Here is a 13,560-nt window from a genome sequence, read left to right as displayed (position 1 = left end):
GAACAAGACACAAAAATTTAAGTTTTGCTGGGCGCCTGGGTGGCTCAGATGTTTAAGAGTCTGCCTTCGGCTCAGGTCATGATCCCAGGGTCCTGGGATCGAGTCCCGCTTTGGGCTCCCTGCTCCTTGGGAGCCTGCTTCTCCCTCTGCCTCTCTCTCTCTCTCTCTCTCTCTGTCTTTCATGAATACATAAATAAAATCTTTAAAAAAAATTTAAGTTTTGCCTTTTTGAAAGAGCAACTAATAAACGGTAGGTAATGGTAACTACATCTAACATACGTTCAGCACCATATGCCATATATTATGCCAAGTACTTTTCACATGTTTAATAATCACCATACACCTGGGTGTAAATAATACTATGAGTCCCTTTTTAATAAATGCAAAATATCATCTGCCTAATTATTTCTCACCCGGACATTCCTCAACTCAGTCCTGCTTGCCAACACACCCTGCTCTCCAGCAAGCTTCCCACTGAAAAAGAGGAAGTTTTATATAAGTTTTCTTATGTTAACGAACATAATTCTTCATAAATACAAACAGGTAACTAGGATCACAAAGTATGAACAAAACACTTGACCTCACTTTTACCTCCAGCTCTGCCCCATTTTCAGCTTTCCATCACAGAAAAACTGGACACTTTCTATACTTGCTGTCTCCAATTTCTCTTCCCCGTTCTCTTTTTTATTTTTAATTGGATAAGTACACAAAACATTTACCATCCTAACCATTTTTTTTTAAAGTTTTATTTATTTAAGTAATCTCCACATCCATTGTGGGGCTTGAACTCACCACCTGGAGATCAAGAGTCACATGCTATTCCAACTGAGCCAGCCAGGCGCCCCTACCATCCTCACGATTTTTAGGTATACGGTCCACGGGCGCTTGGGTGACTCAGTTGGTTAAGTGTCTGCCTTCAGTTCAGATCATGATCTCAGGTCCTGGGATTGAGCCCCACATTGGGCTCCCTGCTCTATGGGGAGTCTGTTTCTCTCTCTCCCTCTGCTCCTCCCCCTGGCTTGTGCGCTGTTGCTCTCTCAAAGTGAATAAATAAAAATCTTAAAAAAAAAAAAAAGTATACAGTCCGGTGGTGTTAGGTACATTCACAGTACTATGCAGCCAATCTCCAGGACTTTTTCATCATCCCAAACAGAAACTCTTACACAGTACTAATGAAACAATCCCCCATTCCTCCTCTCCCCAACCCCTGGCAACCACCATTCTTGTTGTCCCTGTGACTTTGGCTACTCTTCATACTTCATGTAAGCGGAATCATGCAAGATTTGTCCTTTTGTAACTGGCTTATTTCACTTAGCATAATGTCCCAAGTTTCATCCATGTCATTGCATATAACACAATTTCCTTCCTTTTAAAGTCTGGATAATATTCCATTGTGTGCGTGTGTATATATATATATATATACACACCAAATTTGTTTATCCATTCACCCATGATGGACATTTGTGTTTTGACAAGCCTTGCAGGTTGTTCTGATGGAGGCTAAAGTCGGAGGAGCCCATTGCTCTAAAAGTTCCAATTGGACTTTTTTGCTTGCTTCCTTTTTAGACTTTTCCCCTGAAAAACGCCCATGAATGGGGCTCTGGTGATGAAAGTATGAGGAACCCGGACAAAATTATTTGTTTGGTAAGTCATTTGTAGATGTTTACACATTGGGAAATATATGCACATTTTAAATGTTTAAGCCAAAAAGATGGAGGAAAACCCTTGAGCTCTCATATTGTACAGCAAAGCCAAAAGTTATTGTTGCACTTACTTTATTGAAGATGCATGCTTTGGATTGCCTCCTCGTAAAAGAGAGGTTCTTATATAAAATTTTCTCCACAAAAGATTATATTTCTCAAAGTTCCCTTCTTTCCGGGGGGCCTCCCATGCAAAATAAATTTAGAAATTGTTTTGCAAAAATACTAAAGTCAACAATAATAGCCTCTTTTGTTTGATACTAAGAGGAAGTTTTCAGAGACTTGTTTAGGATTGTAACATATCTACCGCAAAGATCCACTTTTGTAGACATAACCTTACAATGTCTGGTGCTGCCAGAAAGATAAATATGTATATATGAAAAGAATAAACTTAATAAAATCAGGCAAAAGTGAGACTAGAAATTTCTTCCAAAGAATCCTAAATGTTTGCAAAAGTGAGTTATCCTGTTGTGGTAACTCCTGCCAAATTATGTTAAATTGTGATTTTCTGAAATGTTTGGAAAATGTGTGCTCCAAGGAAATGAATTAATTCAAGGAGAAAGCATTGCATTCTTAATATGAAAAGCTGTAAGACGAATTATAGTGTCTCCTTTACCCAGAGGTTATATATAAAGAGCACTGATGTAGAAGAGAAAGACAGTAAAACTCCTCCAACAACATGCCGGTAAATCCCAGCAAAATTGTTCTAGCCTCTCAAGTTTAAACAAGTCAAAATACTCAAGCAAATTGGCCTTAACTCATGCGTGACGTTGTTAGGTGCTGAAGTGAAGTAACTGGTGAGTTGGCTTCCTTAATCTGATCAAAATTCAAAATTCAAATCCTTCTTGCTCCTACCCCTGTTCTTTAAAAACGCCGTTATTTTATTGTCTATTACTTTTCAATTACTCTTTAGTACAAGGTCTTGGCTTCCCGTTTTGTTTATCGATTGCTAATAGCTCACATTCACCAGGCCATTGCTCTGGGCCAGGCACTACACTGAGGACTTGCTTACATGGTTTCATTCAACTCTCCCAATGCCCTCGTGCAGTGGGAGGTGATGCCCTCCTTGCAAGTGAGGGACCCAAAGATAGATTAGGAAACTTGCCCAAGATCACACTGGTAACTGGTGTCACCACAATTGGGAAGCAAAAAAATGATTTGTCTTATGCAAAGCTCACATTCCTTACCAAATTTTAAAAAGCAAAACAAAACCCCAATGCCCTAGACTGGAGAATTGTCTGGGAAGTCCTTGCAGAGATGAAGAAAAGGCGTCAATGGAGACTTTAATTCAATTAAAGAGATCAGGTTGTTGGTAAAGCACACTGTCGCTCCCAGAAAACCACAGGAAGGCCATGTTCCTCACAGAAAAAGAAAGGAGGAGGGGAGGATTTTTCCTCCATGTAATTACCATGAAGTGCACGAGCCATTGGAGAAGTGGTTTGCAAAGTGTAGTCCAGGGAACAGCAACACCAGCACACACACCCCCAACCCGAGAGCTTGCTGGAAGGAAACCGCTAAGGCCCCTTCCAGAGCTGGTGAATTATAAGCTGCAGAGAGGGCCCACAACCTGTGTTTAGACAAGCCCTCCAGATGATTCATGCAAACTTCAGATTGAGAACCACTGCTTTAGAGTTCATTTTGTGAACTACTAGGAACATTGATCAACACAACTTATTACAAATAAGATTTGCATATTTAAACTTTGGATCTGCCTACACGATTACTATGAAGAAATTTAGGAATATTCATCCAATGCAGCAAGGAGTTTTACCACCTATGCCTAACCTAATGCTTTGATCTACTTGGTTTAAAATAACAATAGCAGACACGTTGTAAGGACTTAACTATGTTCCGGGTGTTGTTCTAAGTGTTTTATGTTGATTAACTCATTTAGTCTTCATAACAAACTGTAAGATGTGTGCTATTCCTACCCTCTTTTTATCTGTGAAGGCACGTGAGGCTGAGAGGGTTAAATAAACTGAGTATGTGACTGTTGAGATTTGAACCCAGGTTACATGTGTCCAGAATCCCTGTTCCTAGCTGCTAGATTATCTTGGGGCCAAAAACTTTTATCTTTTTTTATTTTTATTTTTTTAAAGATTTTATTCATTTATTAGAAAGAATGAGAGAGAGTGAGCCTATGTGCACGTGGGGCGGGGGAGGGACAGAGGATGAGGGAGAAGCAGACTCCCCGCTGAGCAGGGAACCTGACTCCGGGCTTGATCCCAGGACTCCGAGATCATGACCTGAGCTGAAGTCACTTTTTTTTTTTAAGATTTTATTTATTTATTTGAGAGAGATCGAGAGAGAGAGAGAGAGAAAGAGTGCATGCGCACATGAGCGGCAAGCAGAGAGAGAAGCAGGCTCCCCACTGAGCAGGGAGCCCCACGCAGGACTCAATCCCAGGACCCTGGGATAATGACCTGAGCCAAAGGCAGACTTAACCGACTAAGCCACCCAGGTGCCCCACGGGGCCAAAAACTTAAAAAAAAAAATCTATTTAAGGGAGATTTCTTGGCCAAAACAAACAAAACACACACACACACACACACACAATTTTTTAGTGCAAGAAATTTGTATATTGAAGAATTTTTTTTAAGATTTTGTTTTTAAGGGGGCGCCTGGGTGGCTCAGTCGTTAAGCATCTGCCTTCGGCTCGGGTCATGATCTCAGGGTCCTGGGATCAAGCCTCACATCTGGCTCCCTGCTCAGCGGGGAGTCTGCTTCTCCCTTCCCACTCCCCCTGCTTGTGTTCCCTCTCTCTCTATGTCTTTATCTGTCAGGTGAATAAATAAAATCTTTAAAAAAAAAAAAAAAGATTTTGTTTTTAAGTAATCTCTACACCCAACATGGGGCTTGAACTCACAACCCCGAGATCAAGAGTTACACCCTCCATGGACCAAACCAGCCAGGTGCCCCTGACTATTAAAGAATGTTAATTCTTTCTGTTAAATCAGTGAATCTGTAAGAGGCAAATATCAGAATCCTACCAAATATATTATTGTGACAGTCTTCTGAAATTTACATCAATTCCTTGGGACATTTGGAAGAGATGTTAGGTGATTTTTTTTTTTTAATCTACTGATTTTAAGATTTAGTGAGGCTATTTCTGAAGCAATTTCTTTCTCTTTCTATCTCCAGATGAAACTATCATCTCTATCCTGTAGCAGTGCATTTATCCCTAAGCATAACAAAGATCTACACCAGATAAGCCTATGGCACTGGTAGATCAAATTCTACTCCATTTGTTATATTTTGGCTTAGACAAGAAACATAATAAATAGACAGATTTTACTACACACCCCACAACTTCTATTCTCAATGTTTAATTATGGGTTTTTTTTTTTCAGACTCTTTCTGGATAGCTGGCTTACTGGCTCTTAAAAATATTAATTACTGCTTTATTAGCATATATATTGTTAATGAAAAACAAAGTGAGGGATGCCTGGGTGGCTCAGTCGGTTAAGCGGCTGCCTTTGGCCCAGGTCATGATCCCAGGGTCCTGGGATCGAGTCCCGCATCGGGTTCCATGCTTCGCAGGGAGTCTGCTTCTCCCTCTCCCTCTGCCTGCTGCTCCCCCTGCTTGTGTTCCCTCTCTCTCTCTCTCTCTCAAATAAATAAAATCTTTAAGAAAAAAACACACACACAAAGTGAGAGGGTTATGAATTTAGATAGTTTGAAAAGCTCTGCGGCCCCTCCCTACAACCATGGAATTTCTGAGGCTGTGCCTCATTCCAGGGTCAAAGTTGGGGATCCTCTACCCCCTGAAACCTGGAGAGTTTCCTCACTGATGCTTTGTAAAAGAGGTCAGGTTTTGAGGGACTGAGGACAGGAAAGGCTGGGATAACAGGAGGGGCCTGGGCAATCCCAGAGTCACAGTCTCTCTGCATCCAAGAGAATGTGTTGGGATTTTGTTTAGTGCAGAAAGGAAAGATAAACCAAGAATAAACCTACTTAAAATTATGTCTCTTTTTTACATCACTGGAACGGGGCGGGGGGGAGGCTGGGCGTTTTGGTTTTTGGTATTTTGTGGTTTTTTGCAAAATCACTGCCACCACCCTCCATCTAGGACTTCTTGATACATACGTAACAAAGGTGATCAGCCACTTTGATAGGAGAATGAGGATAATGCAGGTCATTCATTGGGATTCGAAAGTCAGGAGGCCCTGGAGTTACTGGTCTCAGCCCGTTTCCTTTGGCAGGTGCTCAGTCTTGTGCCCTGAGTATGGACCTTTCCCAGATCCATTGTCAGCTTTTTGGCATCTTCCTATTGCAAATGAAAGACACAGGTTTTTCCCACATGTTGGTAACCAACAGTCAAGTGACTTGACTCTCTAGGACCATTCCTGCTCTTGCCCTGGTCCCACATAGAATACAACCTGAGCATATCACTGTTCTATCCAAAAAAATCACCCAAAATTCCACTTCCAAAATCACAACCAAATGTTGGAGAGCCTGCTGAAGAGATCCAGGGAGAGAAAAAGGGGATTTCACCGTACAACCTTAGTTAGGATATGTTAACAGTGGCCTTTCTCAAATGATAGCATTTGAGACCTAAGTGTTGCAAAGGACCCAGGAATGGCAAGAACATTCCAGGCAGAAGAAACAGTTAAGTGTGAGACAGAAAGAAGGTTGTCATACTTGAGAAATAGAAGGTGAGTGTGTGCTCAGAGTGTTGTCTGTGACGAGGTGAGGAATTTATGCCAGAATGTAAATCAAAGTACTTCTTCATCAAAAAAGATTGGCGACCCCCCCACCCTCCCAAAAAAGAAAAAAAGTTGAACAAAACAGTGTACTTAGTGCCACAATTGATTCCTTTATATCTTATGGAACATATTCTCTTTCTGGTTTTGCTAAAATATATGAAGAATATGGAAGAAGAATAGTTGAAGATTGGGCAAATTTGATACAGTTTTTGTGGCTCAGTAATTTAAAAATACCCTTTTGCTTTAAAAAGTTGATTAAAAAATAACTCAGTAGGGGCGCCTGGGTGGCTCAGTCATTAAGCATCTGCCTCTGGCTCAGGTCATGATCCTGAGGTCCTGGGATCGAGCCCCATGTCAGACTCCCTGCTGAGCAGGAAGCCTGCTTCTCCCTCTCCCACTCCCCCTGCTTGTGTGTTCCCTCGCTATCTCTTGCTCTCTCTCTGTCAAATAAATAAAATCTTTAAAAAATAATAATTCAATATTTTACAAATCTTCTACAATTTTTAAAATCATTCCATTCTTTGTTCCTGTGCATATATATCTCAATTCAGTTTTAGTCATATGGTACACATACTTTTGCTTTTTTGGCTAATTTTGAATCACATGTATTTTATATATCTATAAATAGAAATAATAAATGTCATTTTACCAACTACATAATAATCCATCAGGTTTTTAGCAATTAAGCATTTACCTTTCATGAGACATTTCTTTTCTCTCTTTTTTTGTCCTATTATAAATAACCCAGCTGTGAAAATTTAAGTGCATATTGCTTTTCCTTCTTTTGAATTACATCCTTTAAAAAATCCCTAGAAGTGTAATAGTGTAATTATTAGATCAAAGAATATTTTTAAATGTGGGTTAAAAGAATCTACATTTGCTATATTTTACCTTACTGCAAAATATATGTAATAATTTTAAAATGTATCTGCAGGGCTTTTAGTGAAATGCAAAGCAATTGGTATCTGTGAAACTTTTTTCTTTAGAATCCTCAATTCTAAAAAGAGTTGGCATACATAAATGAACTTATGCAAAATATTTCATTTTGTATGTGTATGTATATATATTTCTCCAATTCAGCTAATGTAATAATAATTTTTTTTTAGAAAGCGAGAGACAGAGTACGGGGAGGGGCAAAGAGAAAGGGAGAGAGAGATTCATTTTTTTCTTTTTTTTCTTTTTTTTAAGATTTGGTTGTTTATTTGAGAGAGAGAGAAAGGGCCCTAGCAGGGGGAGGGGCAGAGGGAGAGAATCCCAAGCAGATTCCCCACTGAGCATGGAGCCCAACCCTGGGCTCAATCTCACAACCTTGAGATCATGACCTGAGCAGAAATCAAGAGTCAGACACTTAACCAAATGAGCCACCCAGGCGCCCCTCAGTTAATGTAATAATTAACAAAATTATGTATTGCGACAATTTCTAAGAAACATTAGTCATTAACATCTGAAATTTAGGCACTCAAAAAACAGATACAGGGGCATCTGGCTGGCTCAATGGGTAGAGTATATGACTCTCAGTCTCGGGGTCTGTGAGTTCAAGTCCCATGTTGGGGGTACAGGTTACTTAAAAAAACAACAAGGAAGAAAAAAAACCCACAGAGATACAATCCCCTGATAGCCATTGGTCCTTCTGGAGCTTTTCTGTAACCTTATTATTTTAAAGGCACCCATTCATTCACTTGTGTCAGTTATCAGGGTGAACCTGGGTAGTGGCCCTAAGTTCACTCTGCTACAAATGAGGCGGGCTTATACCGATAGAGCTGGGGAGAATCTAATTTGTTGCACACAGAAATCAGGGACTAATAAAGGAGTTCATCTAGAAACACCCAGGGACAAACCAGCCAACCAAATTGAAAAGGGAGAAGTTTTCTTCATCCCATCTAGTTTATATATATATATATATATATACACATATATATATATATACATATATATATAATTTTTGGCTTTGATGTATTAACTAAATTACAGAGCTGAATGCAAAGATTCTTCTTCGATTTAGTTTTTCAAAGACATGAAAATCCTAGCCATTCTTTCATTGGTAGCAGTATTCATAGAATTTCAAAGCGAGTCTTTTCTTTTCATGACTTTTTGGTCACCAACAGCTGTGGCAGGCCCACACAGGTAGAAGTAAGAGGTGTCAATGACACTCTGTGTATGATCCTTGTCCCCCGTGACTTAAAAAAGAAGACATCATTTAAAGAGAGTCAGACCCAAAACCAAAATGTGATTATATTGGGCTCCCCTTCATATCAGCATCCAACCCATTTTGGCTTTTGTCAGCCCTGAAAAGGAATTTGCTGCATTCAGGAGACAATTTTTGTAGATACCATGCTGAGCATTCAATAACATCCTTCTCTCTGTTCTGTGTGTGCCTTTGACACTATCCCCTTATTAAATACAACATGTAAAGGGTAGAAAATATCACTTTTCCATGGGAATGTTTACTTGTGGGATTCTGTGAAAAGCACGTGAGCGCTGCTTGCCACCTGCAAGGGTTATCATTTCCAACTGGAAGTCACACTATACTTTGAAGACACTTGCCAGGAAAGGCTGACCAGAGGTACAGCATTAGCAGTGCTGTTTGTAGACGAAGGCTCTGGGCCAATGCTAGACCAAGAGGCGGTATCCTAATCAGCAGGAGGCCTTTAGATAGCAGCCTCTTCAACCATGATCACCCATCAAAGGGCTGGCTCCCCACAGGCATAAAGAGGAAGAGACTTCTAGTTTCCATCATGTGGCTTCAGGCACACATGTGGACAGACACATGTGCACGTGTGTGTACATGTCAACAGAGAATTGTCTTCAAAAGACAGGAGGTGGGGGTGGTAGGAAGAGGGAAGGCTTGCGTGTGGTCCCCTGCCATGCTGGCTGGCCTTGCCATCGACAGACCAGCAGGTAGACATTGCTAAAGACAAAAGCTTCTTCCTGAGCCTGTATCAGAATGAGTCTGATCATGAAATACCTCTCCTGGGGGTTTATTTTTCAAATGCATTCATTGAGTAAACAGCAATTTTAAGAAAAAGGATTTAGCTAAAATAATATTTCCACTGAAATTTAAAAAGTAAAGCAAGTCTGTCTTTTTAGTCATTTTTGAGATGCATATTTTCAACTTAATAACATCAAGTGTTTTTATGTTTAGAATCAAGATTTTCTCTGCACTTGGAAATATCCTATCTGATAGTTTGCATGTGCCAAGGAAATTGGCTAAAGGGTAGATTGTTTGATTTGGACCTTAGCATACATCCTGGTTAAAAAATAAGGTTCAGGGGCGCCTGGCCGGCTCAGTGGGTAGAGCATCTGACTCTCGATCTCAGGGTCATGAGTTCAAGCCCCACGTTGGGGGTAATGCTTACTTCAAAAAAAAAAAAAGGTCATGATAGTAAGTGAGAGAAAATACCAACATTCTCTTTAGTCATCATTGAAGAAGCTTGAATCAAGGAGCTGAAATGTTAACTATGTAACTTTCTGAGATATTTCAGAATGGTGATATTTTATTGTTAAAAATAATTTGTTTGGGGCGCCTGGGTGGCTCAGGCAGTTAAGCATATGCCTTCAGCTCAGGTCATAAGCCCGGGGTCCTGGGATCGAGTCCCACATCGGGCTCCCTACTCGGCGGGGAATCTGCTTCTCCCTCTACTCCTCCCCGCTGCTTGTGATCTCTTTCTGTCTCCCACTCTCTATCTCTCAAATAAATAAATAAATCTTTAAAAGAAAATTTGTTGCCCTCTTAGTGTGTGAAAAAAAAGTTAAGCTATAATGACAGACCTAAAGTAAAAGCTAAGACTATAAAACTTACAAAAGAAAATTTTGTGACTTTAGATTAGGCAAAGAATTCTTAGGATGCAAAAAGCATGATCCTTAAAAAAATAATCCAATAGACTTCATAAAATTTGGACCAAGTAACCAAATAAGATGGTTAAGAAAATGAAAATGCAAGCCACAAACTGGGAAAAAATATTTGTAAACCACCATCTCCTAAAAGACTAATTAAGAATATGTAAAGAACTGTTATGACCCTGTAATAATACAAGCAACCCAATTTTTAAACAGCAAACATTTCCTCAAAGAAGAGATTCCGGGGCACCTGGGTGGCGCAGTCGGTTAAGTGTCCAACTCTTGATTTTGGCTCAGGTCATGATCTCAGGGTTGTGAGACTGAGCCCCGTGTCGGGCTCCACACTGGGCGTGGAACCTGCTCAAGATGCTCTCTCTCCCTCTCCCTCTCCCCCTACTTCCCCTAAAAAAACAGAGAGAGAGAGATGTAAACAGAAAATAAACACATGAAAAGATGCTTACCATCGGGAGTCCTAAGGGAAACACAAATCAAAACCACAATGAGATACCACTAGACACACATTAGAATGGCTTTTTTAAAAGACAATATCAAGTTGGTAAGCTGGTGAGGATGCAGAACAGGAATCTTCCTATAGGGTTGGTGGGAATCAGCAAAAACCGGAAACAGCCCAAATATCTTTCAATGGATGAAGGGATACACACTATGGTACAACCACTCAGTGAAATACGACTCAGCAATTAAAAAAAAGAAAGAATCAACTGATTCATACAACATGGATGAATCTCAAATGCATTTTACAGAGTGGAGGAAGCCAGAATCAAAATGCTATATACTGTATTATTCCATTGATAAGACCTAATTGAAAAGGCAAAACTTGAGGGACAAAAAAAAAAAACAAACAGATCAGTGGTTTCTAGGAAGTGAGAACAGAGGAAGAGGTTTATTACAAAGGAGCTCAAAGGGGACTTCCTGCAGGTGAAAGAATAATTATATATCTTGACAGTGGTGTTGGTTACACAATTGAATTTGTCAAAACTCTTAGAACTGTAAAAGGTGAATTTTACCAATCTAAATTATATTTCAATTAAAAAAATGAAATTGGATTTCTATTTCATGCCATGTTAAAAATCAATTTCAAAAAAAATAAAAATAAAAATCAATGTCAATTTCAGGTACATAAAAGATTAAAATGTAAAAGGCAAAATGAAACCTTTCAAAGTCAATACAGGGGAATATCTTTTAAGGTCTTAAAATAGGGAAGAATCTCTTAAATAAAACACAATAGAGGAAAAGATAGATAGCTGTGATTGCCTCTGTTCATCAAAGATATCACAAAGAGAGTGAAAAGTCAAGCCTCAAATGATAAGATATTTGCAATACATATGATTAGCAAAAGATTAGTGTCCAGAATATATAACTTACTACTACAAAGGAATATACAGTCAAAACCACACAAATATTGAAGTCAATTGACTTTAACTATGGTTGCACACATCTGAATGTTGTGTTGATGGGCTGTGGTGTTGAGTAAGTAATAAGTCATACAATACCTGAACTGGAATTCTATTTATAGGGGTGCCTGGGTGGCTTGGTTGGTTGAGCATTGGACTCTTGATCAGGTCATGATCTCAGGGTTGTGAGATCAAGCCCTATGTGGGGCTCCCTGCTAAGTGAGGACTGCTTTTCTCCCTCTCCCTCCCCACCTTGTGCATGCGCATGCTCGCTCTCTAAAATAAGTAAATCTTTAAGAAAATAATTCCATTGGGCGCCTGGGTGGCTCAGATGGTTAAGCGTCTGCCTTCGGCTCAGGTCATGATCCCAGGGTCCTGGGATTGAGTCCCACATCGGGCTCCCTGCTCCTTGGGATCCTGCTTCTCCTTCTGCTTCTCTCTCTCTCTCTCTCTCTCTCTCCCTCTCTCTCTCCCTCTCTCTCTCTCCTCCTCTGTCTCTCATGAATAAATAAATAAAATCTTTAAAAAAAAAAGAATTCCATTATATAAAATTCCAGAATGGACAAAATTAACCATGACTTGCTTGGGAGTACATCTATCAGTTACTAAACAAAAAAGGGAGGGAATGATTATATAAAATTTAGGACAGTGGTTCACTTTGAAGTGAATGAGAGGAAGGAGGGGTATACGTAATTTTCCATTTCATAGCTTGGGTGGCAGATTCACACATCGTTATTATTATATAAAGTGTATATATGTGTTTGATATACTCTGGTTTTTATGATTGTATTAGCTCAGTCCTCTAAGAAGCCAGGATGGGGTTAAACATGCAAAAAATGTATTAGGGAGATGCCTGGAGGAGACCATGATGCAGTCTGGCACCTGGGAAGAAGGGGGAGGAAGCAGGGGTGAATAGGAAGAGGCTTGGACTGCAGTACAGTTGTAAGAAAGTTTCAGCTGGGCCATAGAGGAGCCAAGGTCACCCATCAAGGAGTCACCATCTTGCAGGAACAGTGTCCTTGCCATGCCCAGGCAGTAGTTGGAATCAACGTTGGGAAGCATGACTTTGGCGTAACTTTGGAACTGCTTTCACAAGGCACAGCTGATATAAAAATAAACTAATAAAAATAATTCCTTTCAGCTGGAACCACCATCTCCCAGTAATTTGACAAAATGACCAATACAAAGAGAAAGAGAGGAGGTACCCACCATGTTCTCTCTGCCTTTTAGAAAACATGGAGTTGTTCCTTTACCTACATACATGCAAATCTATAAGAAAGGTGATATTGTAGACATGGAGGTAATGGGCACTGTTCAAAAAGGAAGGCCCAACAAATGTTGCCATGGCAACACTGGAAGGGTCTGTGGTGTTACCCAGCATGCTGTTGGCATTGTTGTAAACAAACAAGTTAAAGGCAGGATTCTTGCCAAGAGAATTAATGTAAGTATTGAGCATATTAAGCACTCAAAGAGCTGAGATAGCTTCCTGAAGTACGGGAAGGAATATGATCAGAAAAAGAAGGAAGCCAAAGAGAGAGGTACTTGGGTTCAACGGAAGTGCCAGCCTGCTCCACCCAGAGAAGCACACTTTGTGAGAACCAATGGAAAGGAGCCTGAGCTGCTGGAACCCATTCCCTATGAATTCATGGCAGGATAAGTGTTAAAAAAGAAAAGACCTCAAGACTCTTTAAACAAAGGAAAAACTAATAAAAGTAATAAAAAAAATCATAATAAAAGGGTGCCTGGCTCCCTCAGTCGGTAGAGCATACAACTCGTGATCTCAAGTCGTGGGTTCAAGCCCCAGATTGGGTATAGATGGAGTTTACTTAAAATAAAACAAAAACACCCAAAAGGCAGCAGCTGGGCTTGTCAGTTATACTCCCCACAATGGGAGATCGGAAAGGT

The 13,560-nt window shown here is 40.1% G+C and overlaps 1 pseudogene; it reads left to right on the top strand.

Annotated features, from left to right (window-relative positions):
* The first annotated feature begins 12,828 nt into the window (after window positions 1-12,828).
* LOC114221137 (large ribosomal subunit protein eL21 pseudogene) lies at window positions 12,829-13,312 on the top strand (annotated as a pseudogene).
* Window positions 13,313-13,560: the final 248 nt, after the last annotated feature.

Source organism: Eumetopias jubatus, unplaced genomic scaffold, assembly GCF_037043125.1.
Source record: "Eumetopias jubatus isolate StellerSeaLion01/CBP00866 unplaced genomic scaffold, mEumJub1_p1.0 scaffold_14, whole genome shotgun sequence".
NCBI lineage: Eukaryota > Metazoa > Chordata > Mammalia > Carnivora > Otariidae > Eumetopias > Eumetopias jubatus.
The sequence above is the reverse complement of the archived record's forward strand: the minus strand, read 5'-3'. Positions and strand labels throughout refer to the sequence as shown.